The following is a 26,495-nucleotide window of genomic DNA, read 5'->3' as shown; positions in this document are numbered from 1 at the left end:
GTCCCAAAGTATGTTGCTCTGTAAGTGTCTTTCAGAATATCACACAGCAGACACAAAAAGTTCAAGAATGTAAGAGTGAGCAGCCAGAAGTTACACAGGTGAGAACCAATGGCATGGATAGAAATAGGTTCAAGGTTCTGTAAAAAGATTATGGAGCTTTAAAAACTCTAGGTTAGAGAGCAGATCCTCCAGGGTAGTAAAGTCTGGATTACTCCCAACCACATGCCGCAGAGATAGAAAGATTGACATTCTGCCAGTCACTCACTGATTCTTGAAGAAAAACATGCATTTATATGGCACCTTTCACCACCACCGCACATTTCAAAGCACTTTACACCCAGTGAAGTAATTTTGAAATGAAAAGTATTTTGTAATATCTGACAGCCAATTTGCAAACAGCAATGTGAAAATAACCATTTTTTTTGCGAGATGTTGACTGAGGAACGCAGGATAACCTCCCCCGCTCTTCTTTGAAATAGCACCATGGGATCTTCAACGTCCACCTGAGTGGGCAGAAGAGGCCTCTGCTTAAGGTCTCGTCTGAAGGACGGCAACTCTGGTGCAGCACTCCCTCAATACTGATTGTTGTGCTGCGAGTCCTTAAGTGTGACTTGAAACCAGAGGCAAAAGTGCTATGAACTGAGTTTCTGATGTCTCAGGCACCGAGGCCACCTTCGAGACTAGTTGGAGCATACAGACAGGATAGCTATCACCTAAATCAGATAGCCACCCGTGATGCTGTGTGAAAAGTAGATAGTAGGGAAAGATTTAAATTAATTATGGGGTGAAAGGGGAAAATCCACATCTTCAGCTTTTAAAAAGTTTGGAAAAATTTAGTAAGGTGGATGGGCAGTTGCCCTAAAGAGCTCTGTACACAAATGCACCTAATATTATGAATTAAATAAATGAGAAGCCCAAATGTGCTTAAAGGATATGATCTAGTAGCCCAGTAGACGCCTGACTACAACTTGGGCATGATTGGGAGCTGAATATTCCAGCCTTTAGGATCAGGGAAAGGAGAGAGATTAGCAATATAAGTACTGCTTTTGAAAGAGGGGATTTCAATCTGGTAAGAGCAGTGAGAAAGGAATAACAAAGAGTGCAAGACTGGGAGTTGTCTGCAGAACTCCAGATTGTATGAGTGAGAGTGGGAAGGAATGTAGAAATACAGATATCAGGGAAGCATGCAGGAAAAAGAATTTGGCAAAAATGGGAGATTTTAATTTTCACTGACTAGATGTAGAACAGCACAATCAACAAAGAATAATTAAATATCCTTGCCATAGAACACCCCCCCCCCCCCCCGCCCTCCCCTCCGCGCCAAATGATTTTCTAGAAATCTTTGAGATGGTTTTCCAGAGTCATATGGGCACAAGCCAAACTAGATTTAGGGATCAGTAACAAAACAGACATTGTTAACAATCTTAATGGCAAGAGAACATTTAGTCAATTCTGGCCACAATATGTCTTTGTCTTTGTTTTCTCTCCACAGAGTCTGTTAGATCTGCTGAAATTTTCCAGCATTTTCTGTTTTTGTGCTGGCTACAACACGATTGAGTTTGAGAGGGAGAATAGAGTCTCAGACTAAGGCAAGAGATGAAAAATGAGTTGATCACAGTAAATTGGGTTGAATTGTTAATGGGTAAGCCTACAGGCAAACAGTAGGAAGTATTAAAGGAAGTACTTGGTATGGTGTAAAACCAGTAAAATGTTACTAAAAAGCAAAAGCTTGTCATGTAGTTAACTAATCATGCTTGACAAATGAAGGGACAGTACCAAGCTGAAGGAAAAGGCTTGTCCAGATGCAATAATAAGTGAAAATCCAGCAGACCGAGAGAGCTATATAAAAAAAATAATTAACTAAGTGACACAAAGAGAGTAAAGTTGCAAAGATAAATGTCAGACTGTGCTTTCTTACTGATGGTGATCAAACTGTTTTGTATGTCAGGTGTGTATATTTTTTACCCTGGAAATGGTAGCCCTAATTTAAATAATCCCAGCAGCAAGCTGTTTTGTGAGTTTTAAAATAAGAGAGATCATTTATTACCCCACATTTGCCCTGGAGATTTAAAAATGTCTCTCACGCTGTCACTCTCAAAAAAAAAAACGTTACAATTTGGGATTGTTTCAGTCTCTTTCGTTGTAGGCCCTCTAAGGTTCTTAGATGAGTTGATGCTTTGGCTGGCGCAAAGGTCTTAAAGCATAGAATTCTCAATAAGCTGTGAGGCTTCTTGCAGTTGTATTGCTAAGATAAAAACAAAAAACTGCGGATGCAGGAAATCCAAAACAAAAACAGAATTACCTGGAAAAACTCAGCAGGTCTGGCAGCATCAGCGGAGAAGAACAAAGTTGACGTTTCGAGTCCTCATGACCCCTCAACAGAACTAAGTAAAAATAGGAGCGGGGTGAAATATAAGCTGGTTTAAGGTGGGGCGGTGGGGGGAGAGAAGTGGTGGGGGGACAACCACCCCCACACCTTAAACCAGCTTATATTTCACCCCTCTCCTATTTTTACTTAGTTCTGTTGAAGAGTCATGAGGTCTCGAAATGTCAACTTTGTTATTCCCTGCCGATGCTGCCAGACCTGCTGAGTTTTTCCAGGTAATTCTGTTTTTCTTTTGTATTGCTAAGATGTTGATTCTCAGATGAACTTCAAGTTGCAGGAGGTTGAAGAGAGTCCTCCCGTTTTGAAGTTTTGGCTGCGTATTATCAACTGCTTAGTTGACTGCTGCTGGTTCAATGACTTTCTGCTGGTCTCTTATGTCTCTGAAGAACTGATTCTTGCTGTTTTAAAAGCTGGCAACAAACATGGCTGTCTCACCCATCTGATTTGTTACAAGTTCGAAGTCCTTTTCCAAAAAAGGTGTGTTAGGCCCACAACTATCCTGCACTGTGGTTTTCACACTGAGAACGTGATGCAGCCAAGGTCTTTGCATTGTGATGGCCGCTCATCCAAACACAGTGAAAGTCAGAGGGATCCATTTTGCATTTGTATAACACCCATTCGGGCGAGGTGGTGGCATAGTGGCATTGTCACTGGACTAGTCTTCCGCCGACCCAGGGTAATGCTTTGGGGACACGGGTTCACTAATTCCCTTTTGGGAAGGAAACCCGTCTGCACCTGGTCTGGCCTAAATGTGACCCCAGACCCACAGCAATGTAGTTGACACTTACATGCCCTCTGAATGAGGGCAATAATTATTGGCCTAGCCAGCGACACCCACATCCCATGAATGAATATTAAAAAATTGAGTTTGTTTTTGAGCCTGGTGAAGCGAGGTAGACGAGTTGTCTACATCCACCTACATCCGTGATTCCTCTGACACCTTACATCACATCAACAATATCCAGTTCCCTGGCCCCAACCGCTTCCTCTTCACCATGGACATCCAATCCCTCTACACCTCCAACCCCCACCAGGATGGTCTGAGGGCCCTTAGCTTCTTCCTTGCACAGAGGCCGGAACAATCCCCATCCACCACTACTCTCCTCCGTCTGGCTGAACTTGTTCTCACACGGAACAATTTCTCCTTCAACTCCTCTCACTTCCTCCAAATAAAAGGTGTGGCTATGGGTACCCGCATGGGCACCGGCTATGCCTGTCTCTTTATGGGGTATGTGGAACATTCCTTGTTCCAGTCCTACTCCAGCCCCCCCTACTCCGGTACATCGATGATTATTTCGATGCTGCTTCATGCTCTCAACGGGACCTGGAAAAAATGTATTAATTTTGCTTCCAATCTCCACCCCTCCATCATTTTCACATGGTCCATCTCTGACACTTCCCTTCCCTTCCTTGACCTCTCTGTCTCAATTTCTGGTGATAGACTGTCCACCAATATCCATTACAAGCCTACCGACTCCCACAGCTACCTCGACTACAGCTCCTCACACCCCACTTCCTGTAAGGACTCCATCCCATTCTCTCAGTTCCTTCGCCTCCGTTGCATCTGTTCTGATGATGCTAACTTCAAAAACAGTTCCTCTGACATGTCCTCCTTCTTCCTTAACCGAGGTTTTCCACCCACGGTCGTTGACAGGGCCCTCAACCGTGTCCGGCCCATCTCCCGCATCTGCCCTCACACCTTCTCCTCCCTCCCAGAAACATGATAAGGGTCCCCCTTGTCCTCACTTATCACCCCACCAGCCTCCGCATTCAAAGGATCATCCTCCGCCATTTCCGCCAACTCCAGCATGATGCCACCACCAAACACATCTTCCCTTCAACCCCCCTGGCGGCATTCTGTAGGGATCGTTCCTTCCGGGACACCCTGGTCCACTCCTCCATCACCCCCTACTCTTCAACCTCCACCTATGGCACCTCCCCATGCCCACGCAGAAGATGCAACACCTGCCCCTTCACTTCCTCTCTTCTCACCATCCAAGGGCCCAAACACTCCTTTCAAGTGAAGCAGCATTTCACTTGCATTTCCCCTAACTTAGTCTACTGCATTTGTTGCTCCCAATGCGGTCTCCTCTACATTGGAGAGACCAAACGTAAACTGGGCGACCGCTTTGCAGAACACCTGCGGTCTGTCTGCAAGAAAGACCCAAACCTCCCTGTCGCTTGCCATTTTAACACTCCACCCTGCTCTCTTGCCCACATGTCTGTCCTTGGCTTGCTGCATTGTTCCAGTGAAGCCCAACGCAAACTGGAGGAACAGTACCTCATCTTCCGACTAGGCACTTTACAGCCTTCCGGACTGAATATTGAATTCAACAACTTTAGATCTTGAACTCCCTCCTCCATCCCCACCCCCTTCCCGTTTCTTCCCCCTCCCTTTTGTTTTTTCCAATAATTTATGTAGATTTTTCTTTTCCCACCTATTTCCATTATTTTTAAATCTATACCTTTAATGCCCTGTTAGTCTTTCCACCCCACCCCCACAAGAGCTGTACCTTGAGTGTCCTGCCATCCATTCTTAATTAGCACATTCGTTCAGATAATATCACCACCTTCAACACCACTTTGTTCCTTTGTCTGTGACATCTTTTGATTATCTGCTCCTATCACTGCTTGCTTGTCCCTACAACCAACGTACCCCACCCCCCCCCCCCCCACCCCGCACCAACTTCTCTCCCCCCCACCCCCCCAACTTAAACCAGCTTATATTTCACCCCTCTCCTAATATTGCTCAGTTCTGTTGAAGGGTCATGAGGACTCGAAATGTCAACTCTTTTATCCGCCGATGCTGCCAGACCTGCTGAGTTTTTCCAGGTAATTCTGTTTTTGAGTTGTCTACAAACCTCATTGTCCGCAGGTTTTGATCCATCCTTAAAACAAAGAGATGGATGTGAATTTCACAAGTGGCTGTGATGTTCCTTCACACAGGTCCTCATGTTTAATCATCTTTTGGCCATAGACTGTCAGCAGTTCAAATGCCAAAAGTTACATGGTATACTGCAGCCATCTTAACAGTTTTTATGTTCATGTTTTTAAAATATAGCTTTAATATTTGTCCTGTACTGGGTTTGGCAAAGCAAATATTTAAAAAAAAGCTTACGGGATATTGAAAGTAACTGCAACGTTTTTCTAAACATTATTAAATGGAACAGGGCCTAATTAAAAAGAGAGGCATGTGAGCCTAATGAGCATAAAGAAGTGGAGGACTTGTTAAATGAGCACTTTGTTTTCACAGTGGAAGAGGAGAACAAAACACCAGTAGTGTAAGACAGCCTTCAGGACCTGATGGTTTCCATTCCAGACTGCTAGAAATAGGTGAGCAAATTGCTGATGCATTAAATAATAATTATACAAAGCTCTCGATCCACAAATTGTGCTTTTGGATTAGAAAGTTGAGGGGTAATTGAAACAAGATGTTTGAAATGATAAAGGGGTTCAATAGCGCAGATGCACAAGAACTATTTTTGGTGGGGGAAATCCAGAAAAAATAATAATTTTAACAGCGAGCATATTTCAGAATGGAATTAGGACTTTTTCACACAAAGGGTAGTGGAAATCTGTAATTAGAGCATAAGAACACAAGAAATGGGAACTGTAGTAGACCATTCGGCCCGTCGAGCCTGCTCTGCCATTCAATAACATTATGGCTGATCTCCTTGTGTTTTGATTTCCACATTCCCATCTAACCCCAATAACCTTAGATTCTTGTTAAGCAAGGGAATCAATCCACCTCTGCCTTAAAAATATTCAGTGCCCCCTCCTCCACCACCTTCTGAGGCAGAGAGTTCCAAAGTCGCAGAACCTTCTGAGAAAAAAATTCTCCTCATCTCTGTCCTAAAAGGGTGACTTCTAATTTTAAAACAGTGCCCTCTAGTTCTAGACTCACCCACAAGAGGAAACATCCTTTCCATATCTGCCTTGTCAAGGCCGTTCAGGATCTTGTATACTTCAATCAAATCACACCATACTCTTCTCAATTCCAGTGGAAACAAGCCCACCCTGTCCAACCTTTCTTCATAAGACAACCCACTCATTCCAGGTATCAATCTAATAAACCTCCTTTGAATCGCCTCCAGTGCATTTACATCCTTCCTTAAATGAGACCAAAACTGCGCGCACTATTCGAGGTGTGTTCTCACCAGTGCCCTGTATAACTGAAGCATAACGTTCTTACTTTTATGTTCAATCCCTCTCGTGATAAAGGATAGCATTCCATTAGCCTTCTTAATTACTTGCTGTACCTGCATACTAACTTTTGGAACACCTCGATCCCTCTGCACCTCAGAATTATGCAGCCACTCTACATTTAAGTAATACTCTGCTTTTTTGTTCTTCCTGCCAAAGCGAAAAACTTCACATTTTCCCACGTTAAACTCCAATTGCCAGATCTTTGCACACTCACTCAACCTATCTATATCCATCTGCAACCTCATCATGTCCTCTTCACAACACACTTTCCTACCTATCTTTGTGTCATCTACAAATTTAGCTACCATGTCTTCACTTCCCTCGTCTAAGTAATTGGTGTAAATCGTAATAAGTTGAGGCCCCAGTACAGACCCCTCTGGGACTCCACTCATCACATCCTGCCAATCAGAAGGAGACCCATTTATACATACTCTGTTTTCTGCCAGCCAGCCAATCTTCTTTCCATGCTAATACTTTACCCCCCCCCCCCCCGCCCCTGTGCCATGCGCTTTTATTTTCTGTAATAATTTTTTATGTGGCACCTTATCAAATGCCTTCTGGAAACCCAAGTACAATACATCTACAGGCACCCCTTTATCCACTGCGCGCATGTTACTCCTTCAAAAAACTCCAATAAATTGGCTAAACATGATTTCCCTTTCACAAAACCATGCTCTCCTCAAAAATGTTAGCTCAATTGAAATTTTCAAGACCATAGATAAATGGAGTTCAGGAACAGAGCGGCCATGATGCATTAGAACATGAGGATATAACAACAATCATGGCAATCAATCTACAAGAGACTCAGACATGGTGTGAGGAAACCCAGTTGTGGAAGCCTTGGGAACCAGTGGCCCAAAGTCATCTGTTGCTCCCAACCATGATACACCCCAACCATGCTACACTTACTGCATGTCAGGTGTCAAATTACTCATATATTGTACTCCAAAATAGTTTTCAGAAAAATGTGTCAAATTTGAGATTTATTAGATCAGCCATGATCTCATTGAATGGCAGAGAAAACTTGATAGGAGTAGAAGTAGGCCATTTGGCCCATGTCTTATGGTCTAATTTCTTCTTGTGAATTTTTTGTCCCCATGCATTTTGCATTTCTCGGCATTGAGTTTTGTCTGCCACTTTTCTGCCCAGTACCCAAGTATATTCAAATCAACATCCTGGGTTGTTACTATTGATCAGCAACTGAACAGGGCCAGCTGAATAAATACTGTGGCTACGAGAGCAAGTGAGAGGCTGGGAACTTTGCAGAGAATAACTCACCACCTGACTCCCCAAAGCCTGTCCACCATCTACCAGGCACAAGTCAGGAGTGTGGTGGAATACTCTCCTTGCCTGGATGAGTGCAGCTTCAACAACACTCTCAGCTCAACAGCATCCAACCAGATTGGCACCCTATCAACCACCTTGAACATCCACTCCCTCCATGACCGATGCACAGTGGCAGCAGTGTGTGACATCTAAAAGAAGCACTGCAGCAATTCACCAAGACTCCTTCAACAACACCTTCGAAACCCATGTTCTCTGCCACCTATGCATGAGATGAATGGGAACACCATTACCTCCAAGCCATGCACCATCCTACTTGGAAATATATCACCGTTCCTTCACTGTCACTGGGTCAAAATCCTGGAACTCCCTCCCTAGCTGTGAATGTAACTACACCACATGGACTGCAGTGGTTCAAGAAGGCAGCTCACTACCACCACTTCAAGGGCAATTAGGGATGGGCAATAAATGCTAGCCTAGCCAATGACACATGTGTAGATGGCAGTATGGCAACATCCTGGACCATGACATTTGTCTTTCTAATGCTGATGGTCAAACCAAACTCTTTGCAGGCATGAGAGAGTCTGTCCATTTGCTGCTAAAGGTGTTCCTCAGTATGGAACGTTAGTACAGTATCGTCAACGTAGAGCAACTCTCTGATGAGGAATTGGCGAAACCTTGTCTTGGATCTCGGCAAACAAGGCTGACCAGCTTTCTGTCAGCTCCGGTTTGTAAGAAGACACCCTCTGCAGATGACCTGAAGCCATATGGCAGCAGCAAAGAGAATATGCCAAAGAATGTTGGTGCCAGAACACATCCCTGTTTGACCCCACTCTGAATCTCAAAGGGTTCTAATGTTGCTTATCATGGAAAGAGAAAATTGGATTGAGTAGCTTTGGCATGCAGCCAATTTTCTCCAGAAGCTAAAATAGAAGCCCCCCCACCTTCACCCATCAGATCCCTTCTCTCCCCCCCGCCTCCTCCCAATATGGTTGAATGTCCTGGTGAGATCAATGAAACAATGTATAGTGGTCTCCTTTGTTCATGGCATTTCTCTTGTAGCTGCCAGACTGAGAAGATCACATACACACACAGTAATCAGCCCCTGTCCCCTTCCCACCACATACATAGAGTATTCAGCCCTGCTCTCTCCCACCTTTTGGTCCAGTTGCCAGTGCCTGTGATTCACAGTGGTTAACCCAGGGTAAGGAGCAGAGCCAACCTCTGGTCACCCAATCTCTAATGCAGAGCCAGGGTACAACAGGCCGACAGGAGCACAAACACGGCAAAGTTTGAAGCTGTCAGTCATCTTCCCGGCTCAGCCGCTTGACCACCTGGTTTTTCCTCAGTCACTGAGTTAATACTTGCCAGCCCCAGTCTGTGCCAAGTTGTCACAGAAATATCGTGGACCTGCTTCGCACTCGCTGATAAATGTGTTTTCTAATGTTAAAGAATGCAATATCTTGGAAACATGGAAAATACAGTAGTTGGATAAATAAAACAAATGTTATTACCGCTTTACTACTGTTTTGTCTTAGGTACATATTTATACTTGGCTCACATTCTTGTGGTCAGGTATTCTAACATTATTCCAAAATCCAGAAATGCCTTGGTCACACAATTTCTGGATTAGTGAGGTTACAGTCTACTAAAAGCATCCCACCAACAGTAGAAAATCAATGGACACAATAGAGGGAGGAACTCTCTACTCCAGAGAGCAGTGCAGGCTGGGTCATTGAAAACATTCAAGGCTAAGTTAGACCTTGTTGTTTACTAAGCCCTCTCTCCCTTTGCAAGAGTCATGTTGATGGCCTGATTTGGGTAGAAAAATTTAAACTGTTGGGAAGGCAACAAATTGGAGCTGGAAGGTTGATTTTTAAAAAAATATTACCCCTGACACACACCCCATTACGGTTGGATGCTCAGGTTAAAATTGGGCTTTTGTTTCCCCTGGTCAGTGAGACGGTAACTAGGGGGAGACAACCTTGAGAATCGAAGGGAATTTATGGGGGAAATCTTCACCCAGAGGGCGATTAGAATCGGGGATTTGCTACCACAAATTGTTTTTTTTTAAAAAGGTAAATGGCTTTCTAGAAGGTACATAAAAACACGGCATGTGAAAGGAATTCACAGGCTTTCAACATTTTCTGTAAACAGCAGTGACAAATAGTCACACAGTTGAAGAAACAAATGACAAAAAAAATTTGACAAATTTGTAATTCGTGATAAACTATTCCTGAAAATGGAGAATGTTCTGCTTTCCATTTGCTGGTAGCTCTTGTGTTACAGTTAGCTTCTCATCTGTGTGTAAGAGAGCGGTAAGAGTGTAATCCCTTCCATTCCCTCGCCCACCTGGCATCTTCACTGGTGGGTGAGGGGCATCAGGAGCACCACAGAGGCCCTGGACTGAGGTGTCTGCAGTACTGTTGCTAAGATGCACCACTGAAGGAAGGAATACTACTCTTCTGGGTATTTATCATGGCAGAAGCTAGGCTCTTGTCTCTCTCTTTTCCGAAGTAGTGGCTGTTGAGTATCTGCTTGACGGAGCTTCTCACCATCCGGCCACAGACAGAGCCCGCTCACTGGGTTCTGCTGCCGATGGCTGTCCCTCCATCCACTCTGCACCCCCCACCTTCCAAGACCTTCATCAAGCACAGTCCATTGTTCTTGAAAATTGGAATATTAAAATTTATGGTTTGCGAGCTGAGTGCAATTAGACATTAGTGTTAATGGTATAAATTAAGGTTAAGCACATACAGCTGAAGGGTATTGATTGGATGATTACTTCAGCACATATAAAGAGACTAATTGACACTGGGATGAGAGTAGAGTTAGCAGCTATACACTTTTATAAGTTTCACTCAGTTCTAGATTTATTCAGAGTGAAGTTTGGCTTCTGGTCTCCTTCATCAACTGGCTGTCAGGAGTTTTACAACTAGGGGCTAACTTGGAAGCACTGACACAAGGATTTTATGGTTTGTTTCTGTGCTGTAACCATCTATGACCCCATATCTGCCAAGTTAGTTGAACTCAGCCGGCACAGCAATTGGCAGCGACAATTGGCCTCACCAGCTTGGGTTCTGGTGTGCCCTATCCATCACCAACAAATTGAACAATTCTACTGTGTAGTTTATAATTTAGGATTGATTTAGAACACTGTCAACTTGCGACAATCTCAAACAGTTGTTTTTAATATCTAATTGCCTGGTAATCAAGAAAACAGAAATATTTATACAAAAGCAAAATCATGCGAATGCTGGGAATACTCACCAGGTCAGGCAGCACCTGTGGAGAGAAAAATAGAGTTAATGTTTCAGGTCAATGACATTTCATTAGAACTGGGAAAAGTTAGAAATGTAATAAATTTTAAGTGGGTGAAAAGAGCAGTTCTGTGATAAGCTGGAAGAAGGGTGTCATTAAATGACAAAATAAATTGTTTTGCCGAGACGAAGAGAGTGATAATGGTACAAGAAACAAAAGATGTGTCCTGAGGAGGTGTACAGGGCAAAGTAATGAATAGCTGCCGTTCAAAAGCAGAAACGGGAAAAATAAGGGTAAGACTGAAAAATGCAAAGCAAAGGAAACAAAATGGGGCCAGAGCTTGGTCTGAAATTGTTGAACTCAGTGTTGAGTCCGGAAGGTTACAAAGTGTCTAACCGAAAGATAGGTGATGTTCCTTGAGCTTGTGTTGAGCTTTATTGGAACACTGCATTAGGCCAAAGACAGTAATGTCAGCATGAGAGCAAGGTGGGGAATAAAAATGACAGGCTACTACAGGAATAGGAAGCTCAGGGTCATGCTTACGAGCTGAATAGAGATGTTCCATAAAGTGGTCACCCAATCTCCATTTAGTCTCCCCAGTGTAGAGCAGACTGCATTGTGAACAGCAAATACAGTATACTAAATGCAGAGAAGTACAAAAATCACTGTTTTACTTGAAAGGCATGTTTGGGGCCTTGACAGTGAGGAGAGAAAAGGTAAAATGGCAGGTGTTACTAATGTATTTGCATGAAAGGTGCTGTGTGAAGGGAACAGGGTGTTGGGGTGATTGATGACCAGGATATCACAGAGGGAACAATCCCTTTGGAATGCTGAAAGGAGGGGGGTGGGAAAGAAGATGATGTGCTTGGTGGTAGCATCAGCTGGAGATGGCGGAGGATGATCCCATGAATACCGAAGCTGGCACATAAGTCAGCTGCTGGGAATCGGCCCGTGTTGAGTTTGAAAGACGAGTGAGGAAAAAAAAAAGTGACATCATAATAACGAAGCACTTTGGATGGTGAGTATCTGCGTTAAGGGTCTGTATGCAAATAGCCAGATTAAATCACTAATTTTCAGAAAGGTGTGTAAATAGCTGCATTTTGGAAAAACATTAAAAGTTTGCAACTAGCTCCTAGGCACAGGAGAAAGAGCTGGTTGGTGAGTAAGTCTACCTTACTTTCTAGTCTCTCGTTTATAGTAAATAGTTCAAAAGTACACCTAATGTATGATATTGATATTGTGGCATTTGTGGGGTCATGGACACTTCATGTTGCCTAGCTGCAACACTCAAGAAGCTTGACAACATCCAGGACAAAGCAGCCTGCTGGATTGGCACCCTTTCGACAAACATTCACACCCTCCACCACCGACGCACAGTGGGAGCAGTATGCACCATTTGCAAGATGCATTGCAGGGACTCACCAAGGCTCCTTAAGCAGCACCTTTTAAATGCATGACCACCACCATCTAGAAGGACACAGGCAGCAGATACATGGGAACACCAACATCTGGAAGTTCCCCTCCAAGCCATTCACCATCCTGACTTGGGAATATATCGCCATTCCTTCACTGTTGCTGGGTCAAAGTGCTGGAACTTTCTCCCTAACAGCACTGTTGGTATACCTACACCACAGGGACTACAGTGGTTCAAGAAGGCAGCTCACCACCACCGTCAAGGACAATTAGGGATGGGAAATAAATGTTGGCCTAGCCAGCGAAGCCCACGTCCCAAATGAATAATAAAAAAACTGAGACGTCCAATGCCTTCCATGATGGCGATCCTGGCATTGAAATTAGATTTCGCGTGGACAGAAGCTGCTCAGTCTGAGATGACTCCAGGCAAAGACCAAGGTCTCCAAGGAGATAATTCGTAACTTCCTGTTTGCCAATGACTGTGCACCAGCTGCTGGTTCATCGGTGGACATGATATGTAGCATGGACTTGTTCTCTCATGTATACAACAACTTGAGCCTTATCGTCAGCATGAAGAAAACTGAAATAGTGTACCAGCCTGCTCCAGGAAAGCCCCACCTCGAGCCCATGGTTTCATTCCATGACCAGAGCCTGTCAGCAATGAATAAGTTCATATCTCAGCAGGACACTGTTGAGCTGCCTATATTGATGACGAGACACATGCAAGAATTGACAAAGCAAGTGTAGCCCTCAGCAGACTTCGAACATCATTCTGGGAATTGGAGAGAAATAAGTCTGCCAACAAAACAAAGTCTATACAACAATAGAACTCCCAGTTTGCTCCATGCATGTAAGACTTGGACTGTGTACCGGCGTCATGACAAAAAACTCAACCATTTTATTTGATCTGTACTGAAGACCAGAATGCAGGGTAATATATCAGACATATTGAATGGAGCCAATTGCCATTAAGTTGGGCTGTTCATGGAGCAAGAACACCTGACACTAGCTTACCAAAGTGAATCTTCAATGGCGAGTTTGATTCTGGGGCATGCTTTCATAATGGTCACCCGAAGCTCTTCAAGGACATTATGAAGGCTTCACTTCGAAGTTTTGATATTGACTTCGCATTCTGGGAGAAGCTTGCCCAGAATCGCTGCACCTGGCGCAACCAATTAAAAAATGGTGCCGCCTCCTTCGAAAGCAAACTCATATCACAGAGCACAAGAGAAAAAGCAAACAATGAACTCATCCAACCCACAATTATCTGCAGTATCTTGTCCCACTTGCAGCAGATCAGTGCAGATCAGCCTCAGCGGTTACCTATGTACGCACCAGAACCCCACCAAACACTTTAGTTGCTGAACAAGGACATCTTCACTCCGAAGGACAAACAAGAGAGGAAGAGGCTGGTGTGGCACATAAACACGACCACAGAGCAGTTTCTGTAATTCTGTTCAAATACTGTAGAATATGATGCCGTGTGTCTTATCAAACATTTTTTTAAATTCATGTATGGGATGTGGGTGTCGCTGGCTAGGTTGGCATTTATTGCCCATCCCTAATTGCTGGTGATAAGATGGTGGTGAGCTGCCTGCTTGAACCGCTGCAGTCCTTGTGGTGTGGGTACACCCGCATTGCTGTTAGGGAGGGAGTTCCAGGATTTTGACCCATTGACGGTGAAGGAAAGGATATTTCCAAGTCATGATGATGGACTGCAGTGGTTCAAGGTGGCAGCTTAGCACCACCTTCTGAAGGGCAACTAGGGATGAGCAATATCCAGCCAGTGAAGCCCACATCCCATGAATGAATAAAAAAAAACTTTGGACCATATGATGGAAGGAAAGTAATTGATGAAGCAACTGAACATGGTTGGGTTGAGGAACGCCTGCGATGATGTCCTGGAGCTGAGATGACTGACCTCCAACAACCACCTTCCTTTATGCTAGATATCACTGCAACCAGCGGAGAGTTTTCCCACTGGTTCCCACTGACTCCAGCTTTGTTACCGCTCTTTGATGCTACACTCAGTCAAATGCTGCCTTGATGTCAATGGCAGTCATTCTCCCTCAGGAATTCAGCTCTTTTGTCCAAATGGGTTCACTTTTCCCAGCTCTTAACTTGTTGTATTGGGGTCACAAATGAATTATTTTCCTCCTTATGCCTTTTGTTCTTTTACCTGCATTGGCCGCTGCTTTCATTCTTTTGCAGCCGCTCCGAGGGGAAAACTTGTCCCGACACAGAACGAAAGGGGGCGAGAGAGACAAAAGAGAGAAACGGCCAAGGAGCCATTCATATGAGGCAATTTCCGCTCTCCGCTTCCTCTTTGTCTGTTTGTGTGGAGGGACCGGCGCCATTTTCAACTCCTGCAGCTTCACACACTCAAGTGCGCAGCAACCCCGCCACCGCCACCATGTCTGAAGAAGGAAAGTTATTCGTCGGCGGCCTCAACTTCGAGACAGACGAGCAGTCCCTGGAAGAGGTTTTCTCCAAGTACGGGCAGATCTCTGAGGTGAGAGTGATTAAGGACAGAGACACCATGACGTCCCGCGGTTTCGGCTTCATCACTTTCGAGAACCCGGAGGACGCCAGGGACGCGCTGCAGGCGATGAACGGAAAATCCATCGACGGGCGGCAGATCCGCGTGGGTCACGCCGAGAAAAAGTCGGGAGGCGGCCGCGGGTATGGTGGAGGCCGAGGCGGTGGCGGCTACAGTAGCCGCAGGAGAGGAGGCGGCGGCTACTGGGATAGTGACAGGAGCAGCGGCTATAGCGGCGGAGGCCGGTACGATACGGGAGACCGGGACAACTATTCGGGTGGGTACAAGAGCCAAGGTGGTGGTTATGGAGGCCGCTCATACAGGGACTATGACTGATCAAATCTAGAGAAGCATTTCTGCCAGATTCAGGATCAACCTCCCACCTTGTTAATTAAATGGCTCTTGGAACCGCAGAAAGCAGTATCTGATGAATTTGATTTGCCTGTTATGTTAAAATGCTAGAAACCCATTTTCACCATTGTCATGATTTAATCTTGTTACCTGTTGTTTAGCCTGGAGTACTGCCTTTTGTCGGGGCTTTCGACTCTGAACCTCAAATACCATGTCGTTTTCTATATTATTTTAAAATAAGACCGATGTTCATTTGGACTTTAAATTGGCGACTTAAATCGCCACTGAGTTTCCTTTCGTCAGCTCCTTTTGGAATTTGTCGAAATCGTTTTGCTTTCTGGTGAGATTTTTCCACAATTCCATGCGGTGCAAAGAATGAAAGAGCGCGGAAAAGCACTTCACTCCCACTGTCTGGCCCGTCCTTCGGCACCATCTTATCTTTGGGAACCCGGACTGCCATTCTTAAGATGACTGACTGGTCTCCGAGAATACGATCACTCGAGTTATTTTTCTTTTAATCAACTGATTTTCATTGAATCCGTTGTATCCACTTGTTGACTCAAATGAACTCGTTATGAAGATTGAACATTTCTAAAAAAAATAATTAAGCCCTGTGGCTTTGAATGAATTTAAACATCTTCACTTGGAAAATTGGCATGGGACTTCTAGGAACTTATTTTTTTGTGGGGGAAACCTTAATTTGAATGTTGCCAGCAATGTGCCCGATTCCTTTTGAGTCATTTTCCTTGCCACTGAAAAGTAATGAAAGATCCCCCTTCGCAGCAACGTTTTCATGTAACTTATTTCAAGACTCTTTGAAAGAAAACTGGTCTTTTGTTTTAAACTCATTTATTGAAAACTGTATACTGATTTTTAAAAATCAATTGTCTTTTGTTGTACTTTCATCAACTGGCATGATCCTTTGAACAGAACATTGCCACTTGGGAGACAAATCTTTGCCAGTGGATTTATCTGAATAAAATGCAGCTTCAGGAATACTAGTGACTTGTCTTTGTTATAAATCATTCAAATTCCTTCCAAGGAAATTAACCTGAAGATGATCCTCTTATTCCAAACTTGCCTCCTCCCATTATTTGATTTCTCTTTCTTAAATGCTGAAGATTTTGTGGTGCTGCTCAAGAAAACTGCAAGGACTAAGGTAAATCATTGGATAGACTTATTTCATATACTTGTTTAAAGCAATCTCAAATTTGCTTTGCAGACGCAATAACACTGCATTATTAGTTCTTATTGTGAAATTATTTAACAAGATCCACATTAATTGCAATTGTGAAACGATTGAATAACATTTAGGAATCAGAACTCCAGCCGTTTAAACTTATGTCCTGTGTCCTTTCCAAAGATGCTTTTTATTATGCTGTCCATTGGGTGGCTGCCATTACATCATTTGAGTGACCTTGTCCATGTGTGAGTGAGCTTAAACCACTCTGTTGGCAATATATTTGATAGTAGTGGTGATTTCAGCCAATGTGATAACAAAAGTAGTTGTAGCTAAATTCAAATCAGGTGAGAACTCTGACGAGCCTCCCATTTTCCACCCTTGGTAAAGCAGCTCATCCAAAATTCCACTGTCCATATCCTAAATATCAAGCTCTGTTTACCTATTACCTTTATGCTTGATGTTCTACATTGGCTCCCCAGTCCACCAATCTCTTGATATTAAAGTTGTCATCCTCATGTTCAAATCACTTCATCGCCTCTCCCCTCTGTAGTTTCGTAGCCTTTCAACTCTGAGAAGTCTCCAATTTTGGCTTCTGTCTACTACCATCACTTGCCATCAGCGGCTGCGTCATCAGCCATATAAGCCCCATGCTTTGGAATTTCATCCCTAAACTTCTCATTTAAAACATGCCTTAAAACCTACCTCTTTGACCGAGCTTTTTTGGTCAAACCGTTTTCTAATTTCTCCTTTGCTTGGTGCTGCAGAAATACGTGGTAATGCTGAATAGGTGAGATCTTGTGGGTCAGATATTTGTACTGCCTCATGAATATAATATTGTACAAAGTGCAGAAAACCATGATAGATCGTGTAGAATCTGTCCTTGCAGCTTGATTTTCCCTGGAGAAATGCCCCATTGACCATGCTGTACATTATTTATATTCAAGGTCCATGATTGACCTGAAAAATAATGTTCACATAACTATGTTAATGAAAGCAGACTTTTACATAGAATTTGCAGAACTGAAATGGGTCATTGGGCCCAACAAATTGATGCTCCATATAAACCTCATCTTGCCCTATCAATATATCCTTCTGTTCCTTTCTCACATGTTACCTATCTAACTTCTGCTTGAAATATATATATGTCACTTCCTTCAAATGATCAACATGATAGCAAGTTTCACTTTCTCACCACTCTCTGGATAAAGAAGTTTCTCCTGAATTCTTAGTGGACTTATTTATAACCATCTTATATTTATGGTCTCTAGTTTTGGACACCTTACAATTCAAAACATCTCTACCTTATTGAACCCATTCGTAACTTTAAAGACCTCTTATCGGGTCAACTTTTTTCAGAGAATAGGGTATCTCTCGGTTCAGTCTTCTGTAATAATAACCTCCTCAGTTCTATATTCATATTTTCAAAACTGCACTTTCTCCAATACTGTATCCTTTTTGTAATAGGGCTACCTGAACTGTGCACGTCTGAATAGTGTCCAGGTCTTGCCACGTGCAGGCATGTGTAAGTCTGGTCTAACTAAAGCTTTGTAAAGGTTTAACCTGCCTTCTGCACTTTCATTTCTATCTCTTTAGAAAGGATTTGTATATTCTATGGCTTCTTTAACGTGCGTTGCTATTGTAATAGTGTATTCGTGGCCTTAGATCGTATTGTACCTCCACCCCATTTGGACACTCCTTTTTCTAAGGAATACATGGTCTAATTTTTCCTACCCAAATGTACAATTTCTTAGATATATTGGAATTAATGTACTTAACAGTAGACCAGGATTTGCTCATTTAATGAGATGAATGGCTGATTGCGAAAGTACAGGTGTACAATGTACCTTAGCTGAGCACAGGGAGCAGTAGCAGCCTATCCTATCCTAACTGATAAAAAGGCTCCTCTTTTCCCCCCAACAAACTAGATTTTGACCAATGTCTCTGTGTTAGCACCCACGTATCAAGGTGATGTGCGTTTCGTGGTACAGCTGGCTGACATTCACTTTGTGGGTTTATGCATAAGAAACAAAAAGTGAGTAAGGATAATGCAATGGCTGTTTTGTGATTTGGTGGAGAAACTTTGGTGATGGGGTTCTCATGTGCCTGGTGCCCTTGTTCCTCTGGGTAAGAAATGTCACAGGTTTGGATGGTGCTGTCGAAGCCGAAGTCTGAATGGTGTCCAAATCGTGCCATGTGCAGCCATGGATTGCTTCGTTATTTATGAGGAATTGCAAATGGAACTGAACACTTAGCAATCATCAGCACTTTAGATCTTATGCTGGGAGAAGAAGTCATTAGTGAAGCAGCTGAAGATGGTTGGGTCTCGGACACTGCCCTGAGGAAGTCTTCAGCGATGTCCTGGGCCTGAGATGATTTCCTCCAGCAATCACAACCATTGCTCCTTAGAGCGTAGAAATTTTCCACATTGCCATTAATCTGATTTTACTGAGGCCCCTTAATTACATATTTTGTCAAAGGTAGTCACCCTTGTCTCACCAATGGAATTCAGCTCTTTTTGTCCATAGTTGGACTAAGGCTGTGTTGAGGTCTGGAGCTGAGCGGTCAAGGTGGAACACAAACTGAACATTAGTGAACAGGTTATGGCTGAGTAAATGCCACTTGATAACACTAGATGAGACCTTCCATCAGTTAGCTAATGAATGGGATGATAATGGGCCAGATTGTATTTGCTTTGCTTTTTGTGAACAATTTTCCAAATTGCTAATTCATGGCTAGTTCTAGAGCACAAGAATTCTTCAGCACTACAGCTGTAATGTTGTCAGGGTCCACAGACTTTGCTACATGAAGTTTACACAGAATGCACTTCTTCAGTTGAAAGTTGCAAAACTTCAAAAGCATCTGGATGTGGTCCGGAATGTTCAGGAATGAAAAAGTTTTCTGAAGCATTTGTTCCAGAGGGTGATTATGTTGCTAGGAATGGAGCAGCTCTAAATGAAGACTATGACCACCATCAGGGCAGGAAGCAACAGGTGAGGGTAGAATGATGATCATCGATGGAGCTGGAATGGGCTGAGAAGTATACCTGTTTAGGCACTGGTGATATGAACAAAAATGTTAATAGTGAATGTTGGGTGCTGAGGGCCATGGTAAGCTGTACAGGTGAGTCGCTATTATGGGGTATTCTCGAGTTGGGGAGGATGAGATTCAGAGTCCCAAAGTATGTTGCTTTGTAAGTGTCTTTCAGAATATCACACAGCAGACACAAAAAGTTCAAGAATGTAAGAGTGAGCAGCCAGAAGTTACACAGGTGAGAACCAATGGCATGGATAGAAATAGGTTCAAGGTTCTGTAAAAAGATTATGGAGCTTTAAAAACTGTAGGTTAGAGAGCAGATCCTCCAGGGCAGTAAAGTCTGGATTACTCCCAACCACATGCCGCAGAGATAGAAAGATTGACATTCTGCCAGTCGCTCACTGATTCTTGAAGAAAAACATGCATTTATATGGCACCTTTCACCACCACCGCACATTTCAAAGCACTTTACACCCAGTGAAGTAATTTTGAAATGAAAAGTATTTTGTAATATATGACAGCCAATTTGCAAACAGCATGCTCCCACAAACAGCAATGTGAAAATAACCATTGTTTTTGAGAGATGCTGACTGAGGAACACAGGATAACTTCCCCTGCTCGTCTTTGAAATAGCACCATGTGATCTTTTACATTCACCTGAGTGGGCAGAAGAGGCCTCTGCTTAAGGTCTCGTCTGAAGGACGGCAACTCTGGTGCAGCACTCCCTCAATACTGATTGTTGTGCTGCGAGTCCTTAAGTATGACTTGAAACCAGAGGCAAAAGTGCTATGAACTGAGTTTCTGATGTCTCAGGCACTGAGGCCACCTTCGAGACTAGGTGGAGCTGTACAGACAGAATAGCTATCACCTAAATCAGACAGCCACCCATGTTGCTGTGTGAAAAGTAGATAGGGAAAAATTTAAATTAATTATGGGGTGGAAGGGGAAAATCCACATCTTAAGCTTTTAAAAAATGGAAAAAATTAGTAGGGTACATGGTCAGTTGCCCTAAAGAGCTCTGTACAGAAATGCACTTAACATGAATTAAATAAATGAGAAGCCCAAATGTGTTTAAAGGATATGATCTAGTCGCCCATTGGACACCTGACTACAACTTGGGCATGATTGGGAGCTGAATATTCCAGCCTTTAGGATCAGGGAAAGGAGAGAGATTAGCAATTTTGACGAAGACCCAAGAACTGCTGTTGAAAGAGGGGATTTCAATCTGGTAAGAGCAGTGAGAAAGGAATAACAAAGAGTGTAAGACTGGGAGTTGTCTGCAGAACTCCAGATTGTCTGAGTGAGAGTGGGAAGGAAAGTAGAAGTACAGAGATCAGGGAAGCATGCAGGAAAAAGAATTTGGCAAAAATGGGAGATTTTAATTTTCACTGACTAGGAGACTGACTGGAACAGCACAATCAATAAAGAATAATTAAATATCTTCGCCATAGAACCCCCTCATGATTTTCTAGAAATCTTTGAGATGGTTTTCCAGAGTCATATGGGCACAAGCCAAACTAGATTTAGAGATCAGTAACAAAACACTTTGTTAACAATCTTAACAGCAAGAGAACATTTAAGCAATTCTGGCCACAATATGTCTTTGTCTTTGTCTTTCTCTCCACAGATGCTGTTAGACCTGCTGAGTTTTTCCAGCATTTTCTGTTTTTGTTCTGGACACAACATGATTGAGTTTGAGAGGGAGAATGGAGTCTCAGACCAAGGCAAGAGATGAAAAATGAGTTGACCACAGTAAATTGGGTTGAATTGTTAATGGATGTGTCTACAGGCAACAGTAGGAAGTATTAAAAGAAATATTTGGTATGGTGCAAAACCAGTAAAATGTCACTAAAAAGCAAAAGCTTGTCATGTAGTTAACTAATCATGCGTGAGAAATGAAGTGACAGTACCAAGCTGAAGGAAAAGGCTTGTACAAATGCAATAATAAGTCCAGCAGACCGAGCTATATAAAAAAAATAACTAAGTGACACAAAAATAGTAAAGTTGCAAAAATAAATGTCAGACTTTGTGCTTTCTTACTGATGGTGATCAAACTGTTTTGTATGTCAGGTGTGTGTATATTTTACCCTTGGAATCATTGCCCCAATTTAAATAATCCCAGCAGCAAGCTGCTTTGTGAGTTTTAAAATAAGAGAGGTCATTTATTATCCCAGACTTGCCCCGGAGATTTAAAAATGTCTCCCACGCTGTCATTCTCAAAAAACAAAGTTAGAATTTGGGATTGTTTCAGTCTCTTTCGTTGTAGGCCCTCTAAGGTTCTTAGATGAGTTGATGCTTTGGCTAGTGCAAAGGTCTTAAAGCATAGAATTCTCAGTAAGCTGTGAGGCTTCTTGCAGTTGTATTGCTAAGATGTTGGTTCTCAAGTGAACTTCCAGGAGGTTGGAGAGAGTCCTCCCATTTTGAAGTTTTGGCTGCGTATTATCTTGGCTGCTTAATTGACTGCTGCTGGTTCAATGGCTTTCTGCTGGTCTCTTATGTCTCTGCAGAGCTGATTCTTACTGTTTTAAAAGCTGGCAACAAACATGACTGTCTCACCCATCTGACTTGTTACCTTTTCCAAAAAGGTGGTGTGTTAATCATAACTATTATTAATAATTAATTAATAATTAATAACCAATAACTATCCTGCACTTTGGTTTTCACACTGAGAACTTGAGGCAGTCTTTGCATTGTGATGGCCCCTCATCCAAACACAGTGAAAGGTCAGTGGGATCCATTTTGCTTTTGTATAACACCCATTCGGGCGAGGTGGTGGCATAATGGCATTGTCACTGGACTCGTGTTCCAGCGACCCAGTGTAATGCTCTGGGGCCCGGGTTCAAATAACAACCGACAGATGGTGAAAATTGAATCAATAAAAATCTGGAGTTAAAAGTCTGATGACCACGAAATCATTGTTGTTGTCGTAAAAACCCATCTGGTTCCCTTGAGGGAAGGAAACCTGTCCTTATTGGTCTGGCCTGCATGTGACTCCAGACCCACAGGAATGTGGTTGACTCTTAAATGCCCTCTGAATGAGGGCAATTATGGATGGGCAATAAATGCTGGCCTGGCCAGCGATGTCCATATCCCATGAATGAATATTAAAAAATTGAGTTTCTGTGTTTCTTTATGTCCCTGGTGAAATGAGGTTAATGAGTTGTCTACAAACCCCGTTGTCCGCAGGTCTTGATCCATCCTTAAAACAATGAGATGGATGTGAGTTTCACAAGTGGCTGTGATGTTCCTTCACACAGGTCCTCTTTTTAATCATCTTTTGGCCACATTGGTCAACCGTTCAAATGCCAAAAGCTACATGGTATGCTGCAGCCATCTTAACAGTTTTTATGTTCATGTTTTTAAAATATAGCTTTAAAATTTGGAATATCTTTGTGCCTGTACTGGGCTTGGCAAAGCAAATGTGAAAAAAAAGCTTTAAGGGATATTTAAGTTCACAGCAATGTTTTTATAAACATTATTAAATGGAACTGGGTCTAATTAAAAATAGAGGCATGTGAGCCTAATGAGCATAAAGAAGTGGAGGACTTGTTAAATGAGCACTTTGTTTTCACAGTGGAAGAGGAGAACAAAACACCAGTAGTGTAAGAGAGCCTTCAGGACCTGATGGTTTCCATTCCTGACTACTAGAAATAGGTGAGCAAATTGCTGATGCATTCCGTAATAATTATACAAAGCTCTCTTGATCCAGAAATAGTGCTTTTGGATTAGAAAATTGTAAATATAATTCCATTTTTTTTGACAAGGGGGAGAAATGCAGAAAATTATAGGATTTTTGTCAGAGTAGAAAGGGAGAAACTGTTTCCAATAGCAGGAAGATCAGCAACCAGCAGGGACAGATTTGAGATAAAATTTAAATTGGCAAAAAAACCAGACTCGGAAACATGACTTATGTATTTTGCAAGGCGAGTTGTCGTCATAATGGCAGTGGCTGAAAGGGTTTTGAAAACAGATTTGAAAGTAACTTTCAGAAGAGATTTAGATCTAAATTTGAAAAGGAAAAATACACAGGGCTATGTAGGGAAGTTGGATTAATTGGATAGCCTTTTCAAAGAGCTGACACATGCACAGTACACCTGATGATTCATGATTATAAGCTAGTATGTGATTCTATGTCTGTGAGCTGGTGTACAAATACAAAAAGCATTCAGAAGACAAATGGTATATTTGCCTTTTTCTAAGAGAGGCTGAAATGCAAAAGGGAGGTGATTACACTTCCATTGTACACATAGTCTTGTCTCGAGTTACGCATTCAAATTTGGGTACTGAACATCAGGAAAGATATAAAAGCAAAGAACTGCGGATCCAAAACAAAAACAGAAGCAGAAATACCTGGAAAAACTCAGCAGGTCTGGCAGCATCGGTGGAGAAGAGCACAGTTGACGTTTCGAGTCCTCATGACCCTTCAACAGAACTAAGTAAAAATAGGAAAGGGGTGAAATATAAGTTGGTTTAAGGGTGGGGGGTGTTGGGACAAGAAGCCAGTGAAAGGTGGAGATAACCAAAAGATGTCACAGACAAAAGGACAAAGAGGTGTTGAAGGTGGTGATATTATCTAAAGGAATGTGCTAATTAAGGGTAGAAAGCAGGACAAACAAGGTACAGATGGCTCTGGTGGGGTGAAGGAATACTAAAAAGGCTAAAAGGTAGAGATAAAACAATGGGTGGTAATACATTTAAAAATAATGGAAATAGGTGGGAAAAGAAAAATCTATATAAATTATTGGAAAAAAACAAAAAGGAGGGGGAAGAAATGGAAAGTGGGTGGGGTTGGAGGGGAGAGTTCATGATCTAAAATTGTTGAACTCAATATTCAGTCCAGAAGGCTGTAAAGTGCCTAGTCGGAAGGTGAGGTGCTGTTCCTCCAGTTTGCGTTGAGCTTCACTGGAACAATGCATCAAGCCAAGGACGGACATGTGGGCATGAGAGCAGGGTGGAGTGTTGAAATGCGACAGGGAGGTCTGGGTAATGATTGCGGACATACCGTAGGTGTTCTGCAAAGCGGTCACCCAGTCTGCGTTTGGTCTCTCCAATGTAGAGGACATACATCGCTCCTCGGACTGCTGTTCCCATCGCATTCTGAGATCCACACTCGGTGCCATGCGCTGCCACATGAACACACTCGACCTCTCCCTTCAGCAGCACCGCCGCACCCTTTTTCAAAGCTGCGCGTGCCCCTAGTTTCATTTTATTCTTCGTCTCATCCGACGCCTCAACAAGAAACTTTTTCTCTTTCTCTCAAGTGCTAAGGAACGCAAGCTCCAACAACTCATCGACACCAACACCCATCCAGGACCCTCCACCCCTGCCTGTCCCTCTGTCCCCATCCCGTCTTCCAATCCCAGCCCCGGCCGTGTATTGACCATACCCCCCTGACCTTCCCCTCTCCGACGCTGAATGTGCTCAGCAAAGCACTTGGTTTCATACCCTTACGCCCTCATCTCAATGAATTTCGGGCTCGGCACGATGCTGAACTCTTCTTCCGTCGCCTTCGTCTCCGTGCTCACTTCTTTGGGCAGGAGTCCTCTCCCCGTTCAACAGATCCTTTTACCCACCTCCAATATTCTCCCTCCACCTGGACCCCTCCCTCTGGATTCTTACCTTCTCTTGATCTTTTCATTGAGAACTGTCGGCGTGACATTAGTCGTCTCAATTTCTCTGCTCCTCTCACCCATTCTAACCGATCTCTCTCTGAACTTACTGCACTCCGTTCTCTCAGGCCCAACCCTTAGATTGTCACCAAACCTGCTGACAAGGGTGGTGCTGTTGTTGTTTGGCGCACTGACGTCTACCTCGCAGAGGCTGAGTGTCAACTCACAGACACTTCTTCCTACCTCTCCCTGGACCATGACCCCACCACCGAACATCAAGGCATTGTTTCCAGGATTGTCACTGACCTCATCTCCTCTGGTGATCTTCCTTCCACAGCTTCCAACCTGATAGTCGCCCAACCTCGGACGGCCCGCTTCTACCTCCTACCCAAAATCCACAAACAGGACTGTCCCAGCAGACTGATCGTGTCAGCCTGTTCCTGCTCCATGGAACTCACTTCTCGCTATCTTGACTCCTTTCTCTCTCTCCCCTTGTCCAGTCCCTTCCCACCTACATCCGTGATTCCTCTGACACCCTACGTCACATCAACAATTTCCAGTTCCCTGGCCCCAACCGCCTCCTCTTCACCATGGACTTCCAATCCCTGTACACCTCCATCCCCCACGGGGATGGTCTGGTGGCTCTCCGCTTCCTTGAACAGAGGTCCGAACAATCCCCATCCACCACTACTCTCCTCCGTCTGGCTGAACTTGTTCTCACACTGAACAATTTCTCCTTTAACTCCTCTCACTTCCTCCAAATAAAAGGTGTGGCTATGGGTACCCGCATGGGCCCCAGCTATGCCTGTCTCTTTATGGGGTTTGTGGAACATTCCTTGTTCCAGTCCTACTCCGGCCCTCTCCCACAACTCTTTCTCCAGTACATCAATGATTACTTTGGTGCTGCTTCATGCTCTCGTCGGGACCTGGAAAAATTTATTAATTTTGCTTCCAATTTCCACCCCTCCATCATTTTCACATGCTCCATCTCTGACACTTCCCTTCCCTTCCTTGACCTCTCTGTCTCAATTTCTGGTGATAGACTGTCCACCAATATCCATTACAAGCCTACCGACTCCCACAGCTACCTCGACTACAGCTCCTCACACCCCGCTTCCTGTAAGGACTCCATCCCATTCTCAGTTCCGTCACCTCCATTGCATCTGTTCTGATGATGCCATTTTCAAAAACAGTTCGTCTGACATTCCTCCTTCTTCCTTAACTGAGGTT

The 26,495-nt window shown here is 43.5% G+C and overlaps 1 protein-coding gene and 1 pseudogene across 2 annotated transcripts in view; both read left to right on the top strand.

The window, feature by feature from the left end:
• Nucleotides 1–5,644: 5,644 nt before the first annotated feature.
• Nucleotides 5,645–26,495, top strand: part of LOC144680423 (uncharacterized) — a 132,015-nt gene continuing 111,164 nt past the window's right edge. Inside the window, exons 1-2 of the mRNA XM_078541390.1 lie at nt 5,645–5,719; nt 23,231–23,310. The gene's annotated coding sequence lies outside the window, so the exon portion shown is untranslated. The remainder of the gene's footprint in view (nt 5,720–23,230; nt 23,311–26,495) is intronic.
• Nucleotides 14,867–16,441, top strand: LOC144681072 (cold-inducible RNA-binding protein B pseudogene; annotated as a pseudogene). The gene has a single exon (XR_013576680.1). The product of XR_013576680.1 is annotated as a cold-inducible RNA-binding protein B pseudogene (transcript).

The sequence above is a fragment of the Cetorhinus maximus genome, chromosome 5, assembly GCF_964194155.1.
Source record: "Cetorhinus maximus chromosome 5, sCetMax3.hap1.1, whole genome shotgun sequence".
NCBI classification, from domain to species: Eukaryota; Metazoa; Chordata; class Chondrichthyes; order Lamniformes; family Cetorhinidae; genus Cetorhinus; species Cetorhinus maximus.
This window is presented reverse-complemented; position numbering and strand designations above follow the sequence as displayed.